The sequence below is a fragment of the Triticum aestivum genome, chromosome 2A, assembly GCF_018294505.1.
Source record: "Triticum aestivum cultivar Chinese Spring chromosome 2A, IWGSC CS RefSeq v2.1, whole genome shotgun sequence".
Lineage (NCBI taxonomy): Eukaryota > Viridiplantae > Streptophyta > Magnoliopsida > Poales > Poaceae > Triticum > Triticum aestivum.
The window spans coordinates 39,241,995-39,267,765 of NC_057797.1; positions in this window are offsets into that span (position 1 = coordinate 39,241,995).

Consider the following 25,771-nt stretch of genomic DNA (forward strand, 5'->3'; position numbering starts at 1 on the left):
GTTTGATGGACATCCAATAGTCACTGCTTGTGCGTCAACCTTTTTTTTAGGAAAGCCTCAAATCTATGGAAAACAGCATACAACCCATCTACCATTATTTCTAATAATTTACAGCCCATTTGCTAATTCTTAAGGTTTTTTTTGGAGCCCATATTCTTTTTGTTAGCATTATAGCCCATATTGTGGCCACGGTTAAAAAATTATACGAAATTTTGCATATTTCGGTGCGGTCCGAACTGTTTTTAATCCCGAAATTTCAACTCAATTCAAACTGATTTTAAAAATAAACGTATATCAATATAAAATCCAACAAATTCTCCACGCATAGAGATTAATGTAATTTAAAATCTCGAAATGAAAAAAAGATATTTGAAACTAATTGCCGATTTGATGTGTTTTAAAAATGCACATCCCATTTCTCATTACTGATGGGCCATTTTCTCGGCCAGCCAAATGAAAGCTCTCCTCGTCTTAAAAGATTTGCAGCTCAACAGGCCTGACAAAGCGACTTACTTGGCAAATCACAACAAATTGGGCTGTGGCCGTGGACCCAGCTGTCAGCCTCTCCATGTACAGTACTCTTCCGATAGAAGTCGTTCCTTGACCACGTTGACCACGCCGCGCGGAGAGCACCACGGCAGTGGATGACGGCGAGGCCTAGGAAGGGGACGACACAGAGCCGGGGAAGACGCGGCAGTGGAAGCCCGCGCGGAGAGGAGTACGAGGGTTCACTAGTTCGACTGCGGTGTGAGGCTGCCGTCGCTGCAGGGCCTGGCCAGCGGTGGGAATAGTAGGGGGCGATGAGGCCTCCGCGGCAGCACAACCGACCACGGGTTGCAGGAGCATGCGGCATGACCGGCGCTACTTTGGACGGCTGGAGCAAGAAGACCAGAGGTTGAAGAAGCACTACGACCGTTGGATGGACATCGTACGGTCACTGGAGCTAGAATCGTTCATATTGACTAAGTTGACAAAGCCCTCTGTCCCCGTCAACTTAGTAGGCCCACAAGTCAGCCTCCCACAATGGTGGGTCCCAGCTAGCAGGGGGTATTCATTTTTTTGTGCGTAATGAGGAGGCACTTCCTTGTGTCCGAAGATATAGCTGGTGCGTCCGACATGTCAGCGGGGGGAACGTTTTTTTCGCAAAATACAGAGGCCCTTCCGGTGGGTCCCAGCTACCAGGTGGAGGAATCATTATTTTGCGCATACAGTCCACGGACGATGGATGTCGTTCGTTGACCACGTTGACCAGGCCGCACCGAGAGCACCATGGCGGTGGACGACGGCGAGGCCTAGGAAGGGAACGACACGGAGCCGAGGAAGACTCGGCAATGGTTGCCCACGCGGTGGGGAGTAGAGGAATGGCCTGACCAGCAATGAAGTAGGGTGGGGCGGTGTGGCTTGTGCGGCAGCACAGCCGGCCACGGGAGGCGGGAGCAGGCAGTCCCACCGGAGCTGGTTTGGGTGGCTGGAGCAAGAAGATCCGATATTGAAGAAGCAGCACGGCCGTTGAATTAACATCCAACGGTCACTGCTGCTAGAATCGTTTGTGGACTAAGTTGACAAAGCCAAAGTACACGTCAACCTAGTAGATCCACAAGTTAGCCTCCAAATCTGTCCCAAACAGCATACAACCCAAAATTTCTAGCCAGATTCAAATTAATTTTAAATCTAAATATACCTTAATTTAAATTCAATGAAATTTTACCCGCACAAAAATAATGAAATTTAAAATATCAAAATCCGAAAGAAAACAATATTTTGGAACTAATTGCTTGTTTGCTGTATTTTTGCATTTTACAGCAAAATGCATCCGTTATTATTACTTATAGCCCATTTCTTATTACTTATAGCCCATTTTCTGGGCAAAATGCATCCGTCCTCGTCTTGAAAGATTTCCGGCCCAGCAGGGCGTAGAAAAGCAAGTAGGCCTATGTTGGTTATTCTGCAAAAAACAAAATAGCTGGCTAGCCATTTTCAGAAAGGAAAAAAACAAACTGGGCTAGTCATGTGCTAAACATATGAAATAAAAGCCTGGGCTAGACGGGCCACGGGTCCCGCACAACCCAGTTGATACCCTTCTCCATCCCGAAAAAACAAAATTACTGCACGCGCTGCTGGGTCCCTACTGTCATCCTCACCATGTATAGTCATCTCCTTATTCCTCTCGGTTGTTGACCATGTGGCGCCGTGGCGAGCGAACCAAGGCGGACGATGATGGTGAGGCCTCGGACGAGAACGAACAGGAGCCGGGGAAGATCACAACCAGCCGTGGGAGGCGGGAGCAGGCGGTCCCGCCGGCGCTGGTTTGGCTTTGGCGGCTCGAGGAAGAAGAGACTGAAGAAACGCGACCGACGTTGAATGTCAATCCAACGGTCAAGGTTAGCACAATCATTTGTTGACTAAGCAGACACCAAGTAGCACAGTTTTTTATATATAGAAAGAAAATCAAAGACAGAACAAGCTAGTGTACCAGTAAAGAGACGTTGCCGAGTTTTAGAAAAAAGAAAGACGTGCTCCTGTAGCTGGTTCGAATCCAAACCTAGACTATGACTATATATGGTGCTATGCTACTCTGCAAGAAATGAAACTGACATATCCAATGTTCCCTTCTCCTCTTCTCTACTTACTCTGCCTAGCATCAGAAGCTCTGGCCGCATCAACCATGTCCGCTGGCTGCTCGTCCACCTGCTCTTCTGCAGGCAACAACCAGATATGCGCCAAGTCACCACCCATACCGTTTCCTGTGGGTCTCATCACACCCCTGATACGTCTCCGTCGTATCTATAATTTTTGATTGTTCCATGCCAATATTCTACAACTTTCATATACTTTTGGCAACTTTTTATACTATTTTTGGGACTAACATATTGATCCAGTGCCCAGTGCCTGTTCCTGTCTGTTGCATGTTTTTGGTTTCGCAGAATATCCATATCAAATGGAGTCCAAACTGGATAAAAACGGACGGAGATACTTTTTGGAATATTTGGAAAATTCCGAAAGAAAAATCCACGCGAGACGGTGCCCGAGGTGGTCACGAGGCAGGGGGGGCCGCCTGCCCCCTGGGCGCCCCCTACCCTCGTGAGCCACCTGTAAGGCGGTTGACGCTCTTCTTTTGCCGCAAGAAAGCTAATTTTCGAAAAAAAATCACGGCGAAGGTTTCAGGCCAATCGGAGTTACGGATCTCCATATATACACGAAACGGTGAAACAGAGCCAGGGGAGAACACAGAAACAGAGAGAGACAGAGAGACAGATCCAATCTCGGAGGGGCTCTCGCCCCTCCCACGCCATGGAGGCCAAGGACCAGAGGGGAAACCCTTCTCCCATCTAGGGAGGAGGTCAAGGAAGAAGAAGAAGGGGCCCCCTCTCCCCCTTGCTTCCGGTGGCGCCGGAGTGCCACCGGGGGCCATCATCATCACCATCATCTTCACCAACAACTTCACCACCTTCACCACCAACTTTCCCCCCCTCTATGTAGCGGTGTAACCTCTCTCTTACCCGCTGTAATCTCTACTTAAACATGGTGCTCAACGCTATATATTATTTCCCAATGATGTATGGCTATCCTATGATGTTTGAGTAGATCCGTTTTGTCCTAATGGCTATTTGATGATCAAGATTGGTTTGAGTTGCATTTTTTATTATTGGTGCTGTCCTATGGTGCTCTCCGTGTCGCGCAAGCGTGAGGGATCCCCGCTGTAGGGTGTTGCAATATGTTTATGATTTGCTTATGGTGGGTGGCGTGAGTGAACAGAAGCACACACCCGAGTAAGTAGGTTGTTTGCGTATGGGATAAAGAGGACTTGATGCTTTAATGCTATGGTTGGGTTTTACCTTAATGAATCTTTAGTAGTTGCGGATGCTTGCTAGAGTTCCAATCATAAGTGCATATGATCCAAGTAGAGAAAGTATGTTAGCTTATGCCTCTCCCTCAAATAAAATTGTAATAATGATTACCGGTCTAGTTATTGATTGCCTAGGGACAAATAACTTTATCTTGATAACAAGCTCTCTACTAAACCTAACTTAGTTGTGTATTTATCTAAACAACCCGTACTTTTTATTTACTTGCTCTTTCTTATCTTGCATACCTATCCAACAACACCTACAAAGTACTTCTAGTTTCATACTTGTTCTAGATAAAATGAACATCAAGCGTGCGTAGAGTTGTATCGGTGGTCGATAGAACTTGAGGGAATATTTGTTCTGCCTTTAGCTCCTCGTTGGGTTCGACACTCTTACTTATCGAAAACTGTTGCGATCCCCTATACTTGTGGGTTATCAAGACCTTTTTCTGGCGCCGTTGCCGGGGAGCAATAGCGTGGGGTGAATATTCTCGTGTGTGCTTGTTTGCTTTATCACTAAGTAATTTTTATTTGCTGTTCTTAGTTGTTCTCTATCTTTAGTTATGGATATGGAACACGAAATACCAAAAAAATTAGGTGTACTTTCTACTCATGGAGATGAGGAACCTCCTAAAACCCTGGATGCTCAATATGTGAAAAATATTATGTACCACTTTGATAATCCAGAGAAAACCTCATTCAATCTGGTAATGGGAGTAACGTTGGATCAACGTGAATACTTTAGGGATTATCGCTTGACACAAAAAGGGAAACTATTATGGGATCAAATTTATATATTGAAGTGGTATGCTCGGCAAGGATGCTTGAGTTATGATATTACTTGTTGCTCTAGGATGAAGGCTCCACACCTTCCCTTTTCATGTGAATTTAATGATAATGAAACCTTGGCTTCTTATGCTAGAGGTATATATGATTACTATGATGTGGAACAAATAGAAGAATTTGTTGCTTTTAAGGGTGCTTATGAAATTGAATCTTTGTTTGAAAAGAATGAAGATTATGATGATGATGTTTATAGGCCTGAAAATTTAGCTATCTTAAAATATTGCTATGATAATTATGAATATAATTCCTATATTAATGCGTTTATTGAGAAAGTCTCCGCTGTCCAAGAAGAGACTCATATTTTGCAGGAATCTATGGAAGAAGAAATTGATGAAACTGTGAGCTCATTGGATGAAAAAGATGAGGAAGAGAGCGAAGAACAAAAGGAGGAAGAGCGGATTGATCACCCGTGCCCACCTTCTAATGAGAGTAACTCTTCAACTCACACTACTGGAATCAGCTACTTTGCCATCTGCCAGCTCTTTGTCGTCTGCTAGCAGACGGCAAAGAAGCTCTTTGCCATCAGCTACCCGAAAGCAGACGGCAAAGAACTGGCTGATGGCAAAGAAAGCCTTTGCCATCAGCCAGTTCTTTGCCGTCCGCTAGCAAACGGCAAAGAGGGAGGGGCCCCACTGAGGAGCTGGTTAAAAAATACTTAACACGGCCCCCCTCTTTGCCGTCCGCTAGCGGACGGCAAAGAGCACATTAGCGGACGACAAAGGTGGCGGACGACAAAGATTAAACATATCTAACGGCGCGCCCCCCACCCCGCCCCTCTCTCTCTGTTTCTCTCACCTGCTCCCACACGCGCGCCGCCGCCACCACCACTCGCCGCCGCCCCACCGGCCCCCCGCCCCGTCGCCCCACCGCCCCCCGCCCCGTCGCCCCCGCCGCCCTGCCGTCTCGGTGCCGCCGCGCCCCGGCCCCCGGCGCCCCGGCCCCCCCGCGCCCCACCGCCCCGGGCCCGGCGCCGCCGCCCCGCCCCCCCTCCTCCACCGCCCCCCTGCCTCGTCGCCACTGCCGCTCGGTGCCGTCGCCCCACCGGCCCCCCGCCCCGTCGCCCCCGCCGCCCTGCCGTCTCAGCGCCGCCGCGCCCCGGCCCCTCGCCCCCCCGCGCCCCACCGCCCTGGGCCCGGCGCCGCCGCCCCAGGCCGCCCCGCCCCCCTCCTCCACCGGCCACCTCCTCCACCGGCCCAGGTGAGCTCTACCTCTCCTCTGTTTTTCCTTTTTTTCTGTTTTTTTAGTTTTAGGTTTGTGTTTAGTTTAGATTTAGTTTTAGTTTTAGTTTTAGGTTTAGTTTTAGGTTTAGGTTTAGTCTTAGTTTAGTTTTAGGTTTAGATTTAGTTTTTTCCTTTTTTTTCTGTTTTTTTAGTTTTAGTTTTATGTTTAGATTAGATTTAGGTTTAGTTTTAGGTTTAGTTCAGTTTTAGGAAAGAAAAAGAAGAAGAAGAAAAAAACAGGAGAGGAGGAGAAGAAGAAGAGGAAAAAGGAAAGGAGGAAGAAGAAGAGGAGGAGGAGAAGAAAAAAGAAGAAGAGGAAGAAGAAGAAGAAAAAAAACAGGAGATGAGGAGAAGAAGAAGAGGAAAAAGGAAAGGAAGAAGAAGAAGAGGAGGAGGAGAAGAAAAAAGAAGAAGAGGAAGAAGAAGAAGAAAAAAACAAGAGAGGAGAAGAAGAAGAAGAGGAAAACGGAAAGGAGGAAGAAGAAGAAGAAGAAGAAGAAGAAGAAGAAGAAGAAGAAGAAGGAAAAAAAGGAAGAAAAGGAAGAAAAGGAAGAAGAGGAAGAAGAAGAAAAGGAAAAAAGACCCCGACCCGGCACCTCGACACGATACCCCGACCCCGAGACCCCGAGACCCCGACCCCGACACCCCGACCCCGACCCCGACCCCGACACCAAGGTTAGTGATACGTACTCAGTTATCTTTCTCCATTACATTGTGTGCGCTTCCATCAATGATTACAAATGGTCATGTGAGTGGTGTTGCAGGCTGCTATACAGAGTGAGAGAGATAGAACGGAGAAACTTCTGGCGGAGGCGGCGGAGAGGCAGCGGGAGTTGGAGGAGAGGACGACAAAGATGATGGAGGAGGAGAGGGCACGGAATGACATGCAGGCAAGGGCCATGTACGAGCTCCTTGTGGTAAGTTTCTTCTGCAGATTAGCCAAACATTCATGTAGTGTTTGTCTCATTACTAACTAGTATGACTGAGTCGTCAAAACCAAATGTGCAGTCTGTGTGCGAGAAGACAGGTCAGACCGCTCTGCCGATGCCAGTGATTGCTCCTGGGACCACGGTGAGTTTTATTTGAATGGACATTACTTGCTAGTCTTAACATTTGAGTGTCATCATGCTAACAAGACATTGGAAATGATCTTTGGTGCAGCGTAACTCCAGACAAGCATCACACGATCCTTCTCCAGCTACCGACACGAGCCACCCCGCTCCTACACCTCCTGGATCTTGGTAAGTTTATCTAGTGTTTTGCTTAACACATGCATAAAGACCTAGACTTAGCTTTATTTCCTCCAATGCTTACCATAATGACCTAGACTTAGCTTCTTCTCCTCCAAAATGACTTAATAAGCTTACTGACCTCCAAAACTATCCATTTTACCTAAGTTAGCTCTAAAACGATCTGTACTTAGCTTACTTATGTCAAAAATTGCATAATTAGCTTAGTTAGCTCAGAGACGATCCATTTTACCTAAGTTAGCTCTAAAATGACCCATTTTACCTAGGTTAGCTTATAAATGATCCAGTTCATCCAAGTTAGCTCAAAAATGACCCATTTTACCTAGATTAGCTCCTAAATGATCCATTTTACCTACGTTAGCTTTAAATGACCCATTTCACCTAGGTTAACTCCAAAATGACCCATCTTACCTAGGTTATCTCATAAACGATCCATTTCAACTAATTTAGCTCATAAACGATCCATTTCACCAAGTTAGCTAAAAAACGATCCATTTCACCTAAATTAGCTCTTAAATGATCCATTTCACCTAAGTTAGCTCAAAAAGATCCATTTCAACTAAATTAGCTCATAAATGATCCATTTCACCTAAGTTAGCTAAAAAACGATCCATTTCAACTAAGTTAGCTCATAAATGATCCATTTCACCTAAGTTAGCTAAAAAAGATCCATTTCACCTTAGTTACCTAAAAAACGATCCATTTGACCTTAGCTAGCTCATAAACGACCCATTTCAACTAAGTTAGCTCATAAATGATCCATTTCACCTTAGCTAGCTCATAAACGACCCATTTCAACTTAGTTAGCTCATATATGATCCATTTCACGTAAGTTAGCTCATAAATGACATACTCTTCTTGTTCTAGTCTTCTTCTTGTTCTACTCTTCTTGTTCTAGTCTTCTTCTTGTTCTACTCTTCTTCTTGTTCTACTCTTCTTGTTCTAACTTTCTTATTTTTCATTTTGCAGATTTCATTCACTTGACGAAAGCTTGCATAGATGGAGTGCTCCTTATCCCTTTCTCTGTTTCTTTTGTATCGTTGAACTATGCATGTATCGTTGGATGAAACTATTGTAATATATATGGTTGGATGCCTCTATGTTGAACTTGTTATGTATGATGGAACTATGCATGTAATATATATGGTTGGATGATGAAGTTATGTGTTGGATATCTTATATGTTTGCTCTGTGATGGCCTTTTGAAATATATCTATATATGTCATATATATTTGTGATGAAAATTGTTGGATTTAATAAAAAACAGATAAAAGAGCCAATATGCAGGCTCTTTGCCGTCTGCCACCGACGGCAACGGGCTCTTTGCCGTCTGCCACGGACGGCAAAGAAGACACGTGGCATCCAGCTGTGCTTCCTGGGAGCTGACCCATTTGGTTAGTTTGCCTACAGTGGCAGACGGCAAAGACTTTGCCATCAGTGGCAGACGGCAAAGAACCTGCACTTTGCCATCAGTGGCAGACAGCAAAGAACCTGCCATGTAGTGACGTGTAGATGACATCATACGGCGGACGGCAAAGACACTAGAAATTTTGCCGTCAGCGGCGGACGACAAAGGCCTGCCGTTAGCCACTTAACGGACTGACAGCGCAATTATTGCCGTCCACTCTATTTGTCGTCCGCCGCAGACGGCAAAGGGCCTTTGCCGTCAGCCGCCAGGAAGCAGATGACAAAGTAGCTGTTTACCGTAGCCTACTTTGCCGGAGCCTTTTGCCGTCCGCGGCTGACGGCAAAGGCCTTTGCCGTCCGCCGTTCATGCCTTTGCCGTCCGCCGTGGCAGACGGCAAAATAGCTGATTCCTGTAGTGTCATACATTGTTTAATTCCCCTTCGTGCTTACCGAAGGATGATTGCTATGATGACTGTTGTGATCCCTTGGATTCTTTTGAAACATCCCTTTTTGATGATGCTTGTGGCCAAGATGCCAATATGAATTACGCTTATGGAGATGAACTTGCTATAGTTCCTTATGTTAAATATTAAATTGTTGCTATTGCACCCACGCATGATAGTCCTATTATCTTTTTGAATTCTCCAAACTACATTATATCGAAGTAGTTTGCCCTTATTAAGGATTATATTGATGGGCTGCCTTTTACTACTACACATGATGATTTTGATAGATATAATATGCATGTGCTTGCTGCTCCTAATTGCAATTATTATGAGAGAGGAACCATATCTCCACCTCTCTATGTTTCCAATACAATAAAATTGCAAGAAACTGTTTATACTATGCATTGGCCTTTACTATATGTGCATGAATTGTTCTTTTATGACATGCCAATGCATAGGAAGAGAGTTAGACTTCATCATTACATGATATATCTTACCTTGTGCTCACCACTAAATTACAAATCATTGTTAATTAAAATTGGCTTTGTTATACCTTGGGATCCGGGTGGATTCATCACTTGAGCACTATATGCCTAGCTTAATGGCTTTAAAGAAAGCGCTGCCAGGGAGACAACCCGGAAGTTTTAGAGAGTCATTTATTTCTGTTGAGTGCTTTCATATAGTTTAAAAACAACAAAAATAAAGAGGGGAACCCAAAACTTTTTCAAAAAGGAAAGTGAAAGTGAGAGAGACAAGCATTGTTGAAGTGGGAGAGCTCCTTGAACTTTGTTCATGCTCACTGAAACTTTGTGAATCTTGATTACAGAAACTTTTCAAAAAAAATAATTATACCCTTGTACAATTCCATTTTATTATAAAAATAATGTGCCAAGGTTTGCCTTTAGGATGTTTACATTTGCTTGATGGTTTGTACGGTGCAGGATAGAAACTTTAGCTGTAGTGCGCGATTTTACATTTTTAGCTGGAACGTCAAATGGTTCTGATTATTTTTGCACTGTCTTCCTATAATTTTTTTTTACTTTTCGTAATTTTGGTAGAATTTTTCAAGTAACAGAAGTATGGTGAATGTTCAGATTATTATAGACTGTTCTGTTTTAGACATATTCTGTTTTTGATGCATAGTTTGCTTGTTTTGATGAAACTATCAATTTATATTAGTGGATTAAGCCACGGAAAAGTTATTACAGTAGACACAATGCAAAAACAAAATATGAATTTGTTTGCAACAGTACTTAGAGTAGTGATTTGCTTTATTATACTAACGGGTCTTACCGAGTTTTCTGTTGAAGTTTTGTGTGGATGAAGTGTTCGATGATTGAGAAGGTTTCGATGTGAGGAAGAAGGAAGAGAGGAAAAAGCTCAAGCTTGGGGATGACCGAGGCACCCCAAGTAAATATTCAAGGATACTCAAGCATCTAAGCTTGGGGATGATGGGAAGGCATCCCCTCTTTCTTCAACAAGTATCGGTATGTTTTCAGAATCGCTTCGTTCATGCGATATGTGCAATCTTGGAGCGCCTTTTGCATTTAGTTTTCATTTTTATTTTATGCACCATTCTGGTATGAGATAGTCCTTGGTTGATTTATAGAATGCTCTATGCACTTCACTTATATCTTTTGAGTATGGCTTTATAGAATGCTTCATGTGCTTCACTTATATCTATTGAAGTTTGGATTGCCTGTTTCCTTTTACATAGACAACCGTCATTTGTAGAATGCTCTTTTGCTTCACTTATATTTGTTAGAGCATGGGCATATCTTTTGTAGAAAGAATTAAACTCTCTTGCTTCACTTATATCTATTTAGAGAGATGACAGGAATTGGTCATTCACATGGTTAGCCATAAAATTCTACATAAAACTTGTAGATCACTGAATATGATATGTTTGATTCCTTGCAATAGTTTTGCGATATAAAGATGGTGATATTAGAGTCATGCTAGTGGGTGGTTGTGAATTGTAGAAATACTTGTGTTGAGGTTTGTGATTTCCGTAGCATGCACGTATGGTGAACCGTTATGTAACGAAGTTGGAGCATGAGGTATTTATTGATTGTCTTCCTTATGAGTGGCGGCCGGGGATGAGCGACGGTCTTTTCCTACCAATCTATCCCCCTAGGGGCATGCATAGTAGTACTTTGCTTCGAGGGCTAATAAGCTTTTGCAATAAGTATGTGAGTTCTTTATGACTAATGTTGAGTCCATGGATTATACGCACTCTCACCCTTCCACCATTGCTAGCCTCTCTAGTACCGCGCAACTTTCGCCGGTACCGTAAACCCACCATATACCTTCCTCAAAACAGCCACCATACCTACCTATCATGGCATTTCCATAGCCATTTCGAGATATATTGCCATGCAACTCTCATCATCATCATATACATGACTTGAGCATTCATTGTCATATTGCTTTGCATGATCGTAAGATAGCTAGCATGATGTTTTCATGGCTTGTCCTTTTTTGATGTCATTGCTACGCTAGATCATTGCACATCCCGGTACACCGCCGGAGGCATTCATATAGAGTCATATCTTTGTTCTAGATATCAAGTTGTAATATTGAGTTGTAAGTAAATAAAAGTGTGATGATCATCATTATTAGAACATTGTCCCATGTGAGGTTATCAAAATAAAAGTGGCCAAAGAAGCCCAAAAAAAGAGAGAGGCCAAAGAATCCTACAAAAAATGAGAGAAAAAGAGAGAAGGGGCAATGTTACTATCCTTTTACCACACTTGTGCTTCAAAGTAGCACCATGTTCTTCATATAGAGAGTCTCTTGAGTTATCACTTTCATATACTAGTGGGAATTTTCATTATAGAACTTGGCTTGTATATTCCAACGATGGACTTCCTCAAATGCTCTAGGTCTTCATGAGCAAGCAAGTTGGATGCACACCCACTTAGTTTCGGTTTGAGCTTTCATATACTTATAGCTCTAGTGCATCCGTTGCATGGCAATCCCTACTCACTCACATTGATATCTATTGATGGGCATCTCCATAGCCCGTTGATACGCCTAGTTTATGTGAGACTATCTTCTCCTTTTTGTCTTCTCCACAACCACCATTATATCCCACCTATAGTGCTATGTCCATGGCTCACGCTCATGTATTGCGTGAAGGTTGAAAATGCTGAAGCGCGTTAAAAAGTATGAAACAATTGCTTGGCTTGTCATTGGGGTTGTGCATGATGTGAGTATTTTGTGTGGTGAAGATGGAGCATAGCCAGACTATATGATTTTGTAGGGATAACTTTCTTTGGCCTTGTTATTTTGAAAAGACATGATTGCTTTATTGGTAGGCTTGAAGTATTATTGTTTTTATGTCAAATGATAGACTATTGCTTTGAATTACTCGTATCTTAATATTCGTGCCATGATTAGATATGTGATCAAGATTATGCTAGGTAGCATTCCACATCAAAAATTATTTTTTTTATCATTTACCTACTCGAGGACGAGCAGGAATTAAGCTTGGGGATGCTGATACGTCTCCGACGTATCTATAATTTTTGATTGTTCCATGCCAATATCCTACAACTTTCATATACTTTTGGCAACTCTTTATACTATTTTTGGGACTAACATATTGATCCAGTGCCTAGTGCCAGTTCCTGTCTGTTGCATGTTTTTGGTTTCATAGAATATCCATATCAAACGGAGTCCAAACGGGATAATAACGGACGAAGATAATTTTTTGGAATATTTGGAAAATTCCGGAAGAAAAATCCACGCGAGACGGTGCCCGAGGTGGTCATGAGGCAGGGGGGCGCGCCCCTACCCTCGTGAGCCATCCGTAAGGCAGTTGACACTCTTCTTTTACCGCAAGAAAGCTAATTTTCGAAAAAAAACACGGCGAAGGTTCCAGGCCAATCGGAGTTACGGATCTCCATATATACACGAAACGGTGAAACAGAGCCAAGGGAGAACGCAGAAAAAGAGAGAGACAGAGAGACAGATCCAATCTCGGAGGGGCTCTCGCCCCTCCCACACCATGGAGGCCAAGGACCAGAGGGGAAACCCTTCTCCCATCTAGGGAGGAGGTCAAGGAAGAAGAAGAAGAAGGGGGGCCCTCTCCCCCTGGCTTCCGGTGGCGCCGGAGTGCCACCGGGGGCCATCATCATCACCGTCATCTTCACCAACAACTTCACCGCCTTCACCACCAACTCTTCCCCCCTCTATGCAGCAGTGTAACCTCTCTCTTACCCGCTGTAATCTCTACTTAAACATGGTGCTCAACGCTATATATTATTTCCCAATGATGTATGGCTATCCTATGATGTTTGAGTAGATCCGTTTTGTCCTAATGGCTATTTGATAATCAAGATTGGTTTGAGTTGCATTTTTTATTATTGGTGCTGTCCTATGGTGCTCTCCGTGTCGAGCAAGCGTGAGGGATCCCCGCTGTAGGGTGTTGCAATATGTTTATGATTTGCTTATGGTGGGTGGCGTGAGTGAACAGAAGCACAGACCCGAGTAAGTAGGTTGTTTACGTATGGGATAAAGAGGACTTGATGCTTTAATGCTATGGTTGGGTTTTACCTTAATGAATCTTTAGTAGTTGCGGATGCTTGCTAGAGTTCCAATCATAAGTGCATATGATCCAAGTAGAGAAAGTATGTTAGCTTATGCCTCTCCCTCAAATAAAATTGTAATAATGATTACCGGTCTAGTTATCGATTGCCTAGGGACAAATAACTTTCTCTTGATAACAAGCTCTCTACTAAACCTAACTTAGTTGTGTCTTTATCTAAACAGCCCCTACTTTTTATTTACTTGCTCTTTATTATCTTGCATACCTATCCAACAACACCTACAAAGTACTTCTAGTTTCATACTTGTTCTAGATAAAACGAACATCAAGCGTGCGTAGAGTTGTATCGGTGGTCGATAGAACTTGAGGGAATATTAGTTCTACCTTTTGATCCTCGTTGGGTTCGACACTCTTACTTATCGAAAACTGTTGCGATCCCCTATACTTGTGGGTTATCAACCCCCGCCGGCACGCGCACAACAACTGATTGCTCATCGCAACCCGCTGCCGTTGGTGTGGTGCCACTGCTGCAAATCAGGCAGAGTAATCCATCGCGTCTCAACCACAATCCGCAACCCTGGTCGAGTCTTCTACAAATGCCCGAATCATGGGGTAATAATATGTTTAAGTGTTGTTCTGCTGCTTTCAGTTCCTGATTTTTTAATAGTTTGGTTGATGATCTTCCAATTTGATTCGTGCAGAAAAGGGAAGATTCATGTGATTTGTATTCCTGGGAAGTTGCTGATGTGGGGGAATGCAACTACGCTGATTATTTGGTTAGCCAAGGAATCCCAATACCAGCAGGTTGGGGTGTTGGACAAGTAACTGAAGGAACGACCGAAGAGGAAGATGCATAGCAGAAGGTTAAAGATACAGTTCCTCTGATTATGGCTGTCGGTGTCAAAACCGGCGGATCTCGGGTAGGGGGTCCTGAACTGTGCGTCTAGGCCGGATGGTAACATGAGGCAAGGAACACGATGTTTTACCCAGGTTCGGGCCCTCTTGATGGAGGTAAAACCCTACGTCCTGCTTGATTAATATTGATGATATGGGTAGTACAAGAGTAGATCTACCACGAGATCAAGGAGGCTAAACCCTAGAAGCTAGCCTATGGTATGATTGTTGTGTATGTTGTCTGTTCTATCGACTAGCCTGGCCCTGGTTTATATAATGCACCAGAGGCCTAGGTTAACAAGAGTCCTAGCCGAATACGCCGGTGGGGACAAGTCCTTGTCTTGATCGCCAAGTCTTTGTGGAATCTTCCTTGTATGCGGCAGCTGTCCGAACTGGCCCATGAGTATACGTCCATGGGGGGCCTCGGCCCAATCTAATAGATCGGGAGACGACGTGGCGAGTACCCCCTAGTCCAGGACACCGTTAGTAGCCCCCTGAACCGGTCTTCAAGTTAGGGACGCTCCTCGATTCTTCTGAACTGTTCTTCATCTTTGGTCGTCGGTCTTGAAAACTGGTTCAACAAATCTTCTCATCTTCGATCTTGAGGATCGCCGAAATGCATTTGACGAGTTTATACGCCGGGTATCCGAGGAGCCCCTTTAAGTTTCTGGCCTTTATCAATGCCTTATTATTTTTATGCCACACCTCGGGTTTGAAGTTGTTCCCGGGAGGCAGTGTCCTCTTGCGTCCGAGCTCTAACGCCAGACTCTATTTGAGGTATCTTTTGCAGCCGAGCACCAATGCCGGACCGCTTCCCAGCTCTAACGCCGGAATGTATCCGAGCTCCAACGCCGGACTATGTATCCGAGCTCCAATGCCGGACTATATCCGAGGTGTAATATCACCTTGGTTCAAAAAAGTTTGAAGGAGTTTAGCCGAGCTTAACGCCGGAAATGCCCTCTACGGAGCCAGCCACTAGCGCCCGAGCTTTATGCCGGACTGCTTCCGAGGTGGTGCACCACCCCGATTTTTGTGAATATTTTTTGTTGGTGCAATTTATTCTCTGCCGAGATATATAGCTAGTAGCCCTGAAGGTGTGTATCAGTCTAAAACCGGAGATGCACCTGAAGGATGACGTAAGACCGCTGATCCTAGTAGCCGCTGAGACTCAGGTTGATTTGCAAAATCGTCCTGAGGATCAACTCCAAGCTCGGTAGAATACTTCGGGACACTAAAAGCGGCATGCTCAGTCCTTGAGACCCAGGTTGGGTGCGGCCAACCAACCTGAGGATCAAAATCTCCTCGGAAACTATATTGCACATAAAATTTTCTGCATTGGACAAGCAATGCAGTAGCCCCCGAGACACTGGTCGGGTGGCAACACCAGATCAGGGGATTGATGTGCCCCTTTAATATTTGTAAATAATAAGCCTGAAGCCCAGTAGCCCCCGAGCCTTAATGCGGGCACGGGTGGCCGAATTAAGGATCAATATTCATAGTAAAATCACAAATTATGTGTAATGACTCTATGTATCGAAGTACTTTACGTCATTAATGCTCAGATCCGCATTGTACAAAACTTTGTTAACCGACCATCGGCTTCCACCTCCTCGGCCAGTAGCCGAGGAGTGTTTGTCCTACTTTATAAAACCTTTATGAGGGCAAAGATTTACAACAAACAAGGCAATCTGGCCATACGATTTTATAAACAAAGGTAGGTAGAGAGTTATATTACTGTTTAACAGAAGAAATGTCTTCCAAAGAAAATAGTCCCGCTATCGGTTCCTTTCTTTGGGTTGTCATGCTAAGCATGATCATTAAACCTCAGCTCTAATGTAAGAGAAAAATATCGAGGATTTAGTTTGGGAGGCCAGTTAATAGCCCCCGGTAGTGTTTGGCGACAGTCGGGGTCAAGCCGTAATCACTTCGGCCAATGTTATGAACGGCCCGTCATTTAACATAGTCATCGGATCGCTGACCAGTTTACGCTTATTGTGACAGTCAGTTTTCGGCTTTCTCCACTGAGGTGCTTAACCATGTGAGCTGGAAGCACAATCGCATTGGTTCTCCCTTTACACGCCTAGCCGAACAAAATGGAACGTAGGAAGCAAGTGCAGGAGCCGGGCAACCCAACTATTGACCGAAGACACAATTCGAAACCGATGCATATATAGCAATATCTGAGAATGTTTTTGCCGAATCCCTAAAGGTGTCCGGCGTTGCACTGCGAGACTAATGCTGGAAAAGCACAAATAGTTTAAAAGTGCCAAAAAGCTTGGAAAACCAAGAAACGTCAGTAAAAACATGACGTCCGAACAAGATCAAGTGTTCGGTGCCAATTCGAAAATTGGTCTTAGAAAAAAGAAGTGCTTCTGTCGTGCTTTAACATGATACATCCTATCTCAAGACTTCGAGCGCGTCAGCCTACGGCTTCAACCTCCTATCCCGAGGGCGGAGTACTTCTCATTAGGCCAGTTTAGCAAACTAAACTCTAGCGGCTTTGAGAGAGAAATTAGGCTCCCAGGCTAGTGACCGCACACTTGCGTCGAAAAAAGGAGTGATAAATAATAATAATAAAACTTTGCAACGACTAAGAAGAAGAACACTTATTATAAAACGGCTCAAATAAACTTAAGAGCCCCCAAGTGACTTGAGTAAAAGAATGATTCCATGTACCGAAGTACTTATATCATATCTATGTTCAACCGAACTTTAAACGCGTCTTATCCGACCGTCGGATTCTCCCTCTTCGGTCAAGGACCGAAAAGTGTTATGTACTCCATCTGTCGAGAATATCGACGGTGTTTCCAATAACCAGGCAATCAGGCCATAAGGCTGTAACAGACAAAGCGCGCTCAGGGAACTTATGCTATATTACTGCAAAGTGTAAGAAGCATCTTCGAAGAAAATAGTACCCCCACCGATACCTTTCTTCGGTGCTCATTGTTATTATGAGACTTGTGCAATAGATTTTTTGTACTCATGAGTTCCGTTGTGTGCCGACCATCATTGAAAACAATAAGAGCGCTAGCTTTCGGCTTCACCCAGTCTGAGGTCCGGCTCGGGTGACCCGATCGTGACAATCGCAGAGGTGCTCCCTTTACTCCCTAGCCGAACAATCGGGAACGTAGGGGTAAACACAGGAGCGAGGCAACCCAGCTTGCAAATCGCTTAAGTCAATATGATGCATATTGTGGCGTAATACACGAACAAGGAACGAAGCCATACAAGTATAATCATATGCAAGAGGAAAAGCTTCATAAAGGAAGCCCCCAAGTAAACGGGGTATTTGAATTTATGCATCACAGACAAAGTTTGGACAAGGAAATTTTTTACAAGAAACTTTTTTCCAAAAAAGTATAATTCTTGGTCGAACCGAACACAAGTTAGAAATTAAAGCTTTGAGCATGAAAGCGACTTAGCTGATTAATGTGTTCGGTATTGATGACGCGGTCCGAGCTTGATGCGGGGCAAGGTTCCAAGCCGGTCCCGAGGTGGCGGAGCGGAGAGCTCGACACGCCGAAGTGGTGACATAGCACGGTCAATGCAGACCGGCAGAGTGACGCCGAAGTCCCCGGATCATTTTCCTGTGCACAAAAAATAGTGCAAACCGGAGATAATAGTAATAATGATAATTAAAAAAAATGTTGCATAATAAATAATTTATGCAAAGTGAGGAATAGAAGAAATATGGCCTGGCGCCGAAGTCAATGTCGATGCAGGGCGTCGGCGTGATGTAGTAAGGCGTGACAAAGCCTGAATTCACAGGTCGGTCCGAGCTCCGGATGTGGCGTTCGCCGGACTATGTACGAAAACTGATCGAACCACCATGCGACCGTCGTTAATGCGGTCACCATTTGATAGACCTGTGTACATATCATGGACAAACCAGAGTAATAATTCCTTGGGAAAAATGAACCCAAACAAGCAAAAAATACTGGGATTAATAGCACCTGGTTTATTTGTTGTAGCAATCCGAAGGAAGGTGATTCCCAAAATTGGGACTCGCTCCGCACACCCATTGCCTGATGGGCGATAAAACGACGGCATGACAATGCTGGTAAAGGTTGACTCGCCGAGGCAAAGCCCTCGGCCCAGCTAACGTGATGGAGCTGGTCGGCTAGTGACGCCGAAGCGTCCGGAGTAGGTTGATGAAGAGATGGCAAAGCCCCCGGTCCAGCCGAGATGTCGAAGCCTCGACATCAGCCGATGAGTCCAAGTAGGTCGGCGTGATGGACACCAGCTTGAAGAAGCAATAGTGCGGCCCTGTCGATGCAGGTCGTGACTTGGTCGATGCCGGCTTGATGAAGCGACCGTGCGGCGATGTCGGTATGCCCGCTCCGTGTAATCCGTGGGGCGGCGATGTTGATGATGATTTATCCTTCGCGACGCCGGACTCTTGTTCGGCTTGCCGAGATGATGATCCGAAGAAGTTGAGGTCGGCTAAAGTGACGACGTGTCTAGCGCAGGTCGGCAGCCGTGGAGTAATATTGCCGGACTGGTTTGACACCAGCATGACATTGAAGATCATGTTCAAAAGATCTTAAAGTTAGTGGGGTGTGTTCGGGAACAAAACACAATACCCCATACAAAACTTCCTTCAAAAGGGATGTCCGAAATCCCGTTCATAAAAAAGATGAACTCGGGTTGGATTTGTTTTCGCGCAGAAAATAGATCCGAAAAGTGATGCACTAATCGGAAGGTTCCCGGAGTTTGGACGGTCGGATCGAGCGGAAATTTTGAGAGGTGGTAGATATAGGAATTCCGCAGCCGATCAACGGTTGGATCTTCCAAAGGACGTCCGAGCTAGAAGCTGGACACGACGCCCTAAACTCATCCAAATTCCCATCCAGATTTGACAGGGCACCGGTATATCGTGGATTGCCAGAGATTCCTCCATCGGAACTCGACGAAATTTCCAGGGTTGTTATAGACCCAATTCCGCACAATTCCACCAAAGCGATTGTCAAAGAGATACTCAAGGAGGTGGTGGCGGCAGATACGAGTTCGGTGTCCAAAAAAACAGCACGATCGCTTGAGGGCAATGTTGACGTTGAGCCCTCGAGCTCCATAGATATTTCCTCCATGATCTTGATAGAGATCGGAGTTGATGTTTGATGAAGGCCCTCGTCCGAACATGGTGATCCGAACACCAAGCGCAATTCTTGGTCGAACCAAGGTGACCAGTCGAACTGGTGACGAAGACGCCGAAGTCGCAGTTGATCTGCAGGCGAGCCATCGATCCTTTTGTCGATCACACAGCGGAACTCTCAATGAAAGCACCAATGTCGGTGTCAAAACCGGCGGATCTTGGGTAGGGGGTCCCGAACTGTGTGTCTAGGCCGGATGGTAACAGGAGGCAAGGAACACGATGTTTTACTCAGGTTCGGGCCCTCTTGATAGAGGTAAAACCCTACGTCCTGCTTGATTAATATTGATGATATGGGTAGTACAAGAGTAGATCTACCACGAGATCAAGGAGGCTAAACCCTAGAAGCTAGCCTATGGTATGATTGTTGTGTATGTTGTCTGTTCTATCGACTAGCCTGGCCCTGGTTTATATAATGCACCAGAGGCCTAGGTTAACAAGAGTCCTAGCCGAATACGCCGGTGGGGAGAAGTCCTTGTCTTGATCGCCAAGTCTTTGTGGAATCTTCCTTGTATGCGGCAGCTGTCCGAACTGGCCCATGAGTATACGACCATGGGGGGCCTCGGCCCAATCTAATAGATCGGGAGACGACGTGGCGAGTACCCCCTTGTCCAGGACACCGTCAATGGCCAAGCAACAGCTGCTGAACGGCCTTGACAGCAATGAGGAGATGAAAGAACTTGTGAAGATAATGGGAAAAATTGATGTGCTCTATAGGATGATTGTCTCTTTATTTGCAGTGTATGTAGCACTCGTGATGTATTCAGTGGCTACAACATGAGCACTTTGATGAAACTAGTAATGAATGAAACCTGTGTAGTAGGCTGGGCGTAGTGTTGTGAACATCTAATGATTTCTATTAATGGAAATCAGGGGGTATCCCCTTTTGCTCATATAAATAAATAAATAGTAGAGGCCCTGTCGGGTCAGCTTTGTTCTCATTCGAAGACGTCGAGCAAATTGCAGTCCAACAGCAAACTATGTCATCAAATTCAAGTTTCACAACCAAATATGAGTACAACTAAACAACAATATCATCATGTTTTAGTTGTCATACAATCACCAAACACAAATCAGCATACATAACAAGTGATGTTCTCATAGCAAAATACTAAACAACATGTTCATCAGGTTTTCGTTGTCATAGCAAACACAATTTCACATAGTAGATAAAAAATGTCTTTTGACAGGCAAATACGACAAAAGCAATGTAATCATCATCCGCAGCAGCAGCGTCAACATCTTTGCCATGTGTATCAGTCTGAATCGTAATTCCCCATGGTGTTATCATCTTCTTCGTCCTCAACGTCCTCGAACGTTGGCTTCTTCTTGATCAACTCTTGTATGTCCACAGCACGACAGACAATCTTTTTGCCGGCGTCATTGACGTGATGGTTCTCAAAGATATTAGGAACATCTGTGTTATCTTGTACATCAGGAGCAGTGTAAGCATCATCTTGTTGTGCAACTTCATTAAACAAATTCCTCTGCTCAAACCTTTGCAATACTCTCCAGTCATCGCTACGTGCAAATGTGTCTTCCAAAGAAAAATATCTGTGGTGCTTGATTTGCCAAAATAAAAGGCTTGTTGGTCTGGCACGCCGCCTTGACATTGATGGATTTGAAATAATCATCAGCTCTGGGTTTTGCGATCCTGGAAAACAGGTTATACCAACGACAGCACAACAGAACCACACACTGATGATCCTCGAAACTGGAGATATACTGCAACTGAACAATGTCTGTTATGTTAGCATACATTTCAGTTGTCTCTTTGTCATACATATCCATGCTCATGATGGCACTGTTTTGTGTCTTCCTGCCTTCGTCTCGTGCAAGGGTGTTGTAGCGCACATCTCCAACAACGCAAGATTCATAATGTCTTACCCGAGTATCAGGACCCATTGCTAGTGAGTAAAGGGCATCATCAACTGCCTGCCCATCCTCCCGCATCTTCTTAACCTATGGTTAGAAAATAGACAAACTGATCATCTTATGTACTCAATATATTAAAAAAGCTGACAGTGCACTTCAAAAGCTTACATGGTTCTTGAACCATTTCGCAAATCCTGCCATAACTAGTTTGTCAATGTTTCTTGGATTTTGCGGCAGTAACTCCTCTTTATAGATGCTGCACAACATAGTGATCACGTCAAACATCTAAATATATAAGAATGTGCTACAAGTTTAGTAGATTACGATGTATAAGCTGCAGTACTGCACTTACTTGATATAAGGTAGTATCTCAGGATGGTTATTTAACACATACCAAACCATTTTGTCCAAATCTTTAGGTTTGTCCTCTTGCCGACTCTTCCCTGTAACTCGAACAGAATAATCGAAAACATTGAGCCCGGGATTGTCTTCACCCACCTCTTTGCTAAGCTGATCAGCTGTTTCAATGTATTTTGAGTAGAATGTCAACGCTTCTGTAGCAATGTAGACCTCTGCAATGGAACCCTCGGGTCTAGCTCTGTTCCTAACATAGCCCTTGAAAGTGCCTAGCCGCCTTTCAATAGGGTACATCCATCCATACTGTACTGGACCTCTAAGTAGTGCCTCATCAGGTAGATGAACATCCAAATGCACCATCACATCAAAGAAGGCTGGAGGATATATCTTCTCAAGGTCGCATAGGATAGTTGGTATCTTGTCTCTAACACGCTCCAAAGCATCTATCCTGATATTCCTACTGAAGAGTTCCCTGAAGAATTGTCCCAACTCTGCAACTACTCTGTATAAGTCAGGGCGGCCCGATCCTCTAAGGATAACAGGTAAAACCCTTTGAAGTAGGACGTGGTAGTCATGAGTTTTCAACCCTTGTACCTTGTTTAGGGTTTAGGGTTGGAGACGTATCAGGTGCCCCCCCCCTTCCTTGTCCTATTCGGACTAGGGGGGGAGGGGGCGCGCGGCCTGCCCTGGCTGGCCCTCCTCTTCTCCTTTAGGGCCCATGTAGGCCCATTAACCCCCCCGGGAGGGAGGGGGTTCCGGTAACCCCCCGGTACTCTGGTAAAATCCCGATTTCACTCGGAACATTTCCGATATCCAAATATAGGCTTCCAATATATCAATCTTTATGTCTCGACCATTTCGAGACTCCTCGTCATGTCCGTGATCACATCTGGGACTCCGAACAACCTTCAGTATATCAAAACAAAAAAACCCTAATTACGATCGTCACCGAACTTTAAGCGTGCGTACCCTATGGGTTCAAGAACTATGTAGACATGACCGAGACATGTCTCCAGTCAATAACCAATAGCGGAACCTGGATGCTCATATTGGCTCCTACATATTCTACGAAGATCTTTATCGGTCAGACCGCATAACAACATACGTTGTTCCCTTTGTCATCGGTATGTTACTTGCCCGAGATTCAATCGTTGGTATCTCAATACCTAGTTCAATCTCGTTACCGGCAAGTCTCTTTACTCGTTCCGTAATACATCATCCCGCAACTAACTTATTAGTTGCAATGCTTGCAAGGCTTGAGTGATGTGCATTACCGAGAGGGCCCAGAGATAAGTCTCCGACAATCGGAGTGATAAATCCTAATCTCGAAATACGCCAACCCAACAAGTACCTTTGGAGACACCTGTAGAGCACCTTTATAATCACCCGGTTACGTTGTGACGTTTGGTAGTGTTGGGGAACGTAGCAGAAATTCAAAATTTTCCTACGTGTCACCAAGATCTATCTATGGAGAGACTAGCAACGAGGGGAAGGAGAGTGCATCTACATACCCTTGTAGATCGCTAAGCGGAAGCGTTCAAGTGAACAGGGTTGATGGAGTCGTACTCGTCGTGATTCAGATCACCGATGATCCTAGTGCCAAACGGACGGCACCTCCGAGTTCAACACACGTACAGCTCGACGATGTCTCCCACACCTTGATCCAGCAAGGAGAGAGGGAGAGGTTGAGGAAGACTCCATCACAACGGCGTGGTGGTGATGGAGGAGCGTGGCAATCGTGCAGGGCTTCGCCAAGCACCTACGGGAGAGGAGGAGGTGTCACAGGAGGGAGGGAGGCGCCAAGGGCTCAGGTATGAATGCCCTCCCTCCCCTCCACTATATATAGGGGCAGGGGAGAGGGGGGAGGTGCAGCCTTGCCCCTTCCTCCAAGGAAGGGGTGCGGCTAAGAGGGGGGGAGGAGTCCATCCTCCCCAAGGCACCTTGGAGGTGCCTTCTCCCTTTAGGACTCTCCCCTCTTTCCTATATCTTGGCGCATGGGCCTCTAGGGGCTGGTGCCCTTGGCCCATGTAGGCCAAGGCGCACCCCCTACAGCCCATGTGGCCCCCCGGGGCAGGTGGCCCCACCCGGTGGGCCCCCGGGACCCTTCCGGTGGTCCCGGTACAATACCGATGACCCCGAAACTTGTCCCAATGGCCGAAACAGGACTTCCTATATATAAATCTTTACCTGCGGACCATTACGGAACTCCTCGTGACGTCCGGGATCTCATCCGGGACTCCGAACAACATTCGGTAACCACATACAAACTTCCTTTATAACCCTAGCATCATCGAACCTTAAGTGTGTAGACCCTACGGGTTCGGGAGACATGTAGTCATGACCGAGATGTTCTCCGGTCAATAACCAACAGCGGGATCTGGATACCCATGTTGGCTCCCACATGTTCCACGATGATCTCATCGGATGAACCACGATGTCAAGGACTCAATCAATCCCGTATACAATTCCCTTTGTCTAGCGGTATGGTACTTGCCCGAGATTCGATCGTCGGTATACCGATACCTTGTTCAATCTCGTTACCGGCAAGTCCCTTTACTCGTTCCGTAACACATCATCCCGTGATCAACCCCTTGGTCACATTGTGCACATTATGATGATGTCCTACCGAGTGGGCCCAGAGATACCTCTCCGTTTACACGGAGTGACAAAATCCCAATCTCGATTCGTGCCAACCCAACAGACACTTTCAGAGATACCCGTAGTGTACCTTTATAGCCACCCAGTTACGTTGTGACGTTTGGCACACCCAAAGCACTCCTACGGTATCCGGGAGTTGCACAATCTCATGGTCTAAGGAAATGATACTTGACATTAGAAAAGCTTTAGCATACGAACTACATGATCTTGTGCTAGGCTTAGGATTGGGTCTTGTCCATCACATCATTCTCCTAATGATGTGATCCCGTTATCAATGACATCCAATGTCCATGGTCAGGAAACCGTAACCATCTATTGATCAACGAGCTAGTCAACTAGAGGCTTACTAGGGACATGGTGTTGTCTATGTATCCACACATGTATCTGAGTTTCCTATCAATACAATTCTAGCATGGATAATAAATGATTATCATGAACAAGGAAATATAATAATAATCAATTTATTATTGCCTCTAGGGCATATTTCCAACAGTCGCCCACTTGCACTAGAGTCAATAATCTAGTTCACATCGATATGTGATTAACACTCAAGGTCACATCCCCATGTGACTAACACCCAAAGAGTTTACTAGAGTCAATAATCTAGTTCACATTTACCATGTGATTAACACTCGATGAGTTCTGGGTTTGATCATGTTATGCTTGTGAGAGAGGTTATAGTCAACGGGTCTGAACCTTTCAGATCCGTGTGTGCTTTACAAATCTCTATGTCATCTCCTATATGCAGCTACCACGTTCTATTTGGAGCTATTCCAAATAACTGTTCTACTTGGAGCTATTCTAAATTGTTGCTCCATTATACGTATCCGGTATCTCTACTCAGAGCTATCCGGATAGGTGTTAAGCTTGCATCGACGTAACCCTTTACGACGAACTCTTTTACCACCTCCATAATTGAGAAAATTCCTTAGTCCACTAGTTACTAAGGATAACTTTGACCGCTGTCCCGTGATCCATTCTTGGATCACTCTTGTACCCCTTGACTGACTCATGGTAAAGCACACTTCAGGTGCGGTACACAGCATAGCATACTGTAGAGCCTATGTCTTAAGCATAGGGGACGACCTTCGTTCCTTTCTCTCTATTCTGCCATGGTCGAGCTTTAAGTCTTAACTTCATACCTTACAACTCAGGCAAGAACTCCTTCTTTGACTGATCCATCTTGAACACCTTCAAGATCACGTCAAGGCATGTGCTCATTTGAAAGTACTATTAAGCGTTTTGATCTATCCTTATAGATCTTGATGCT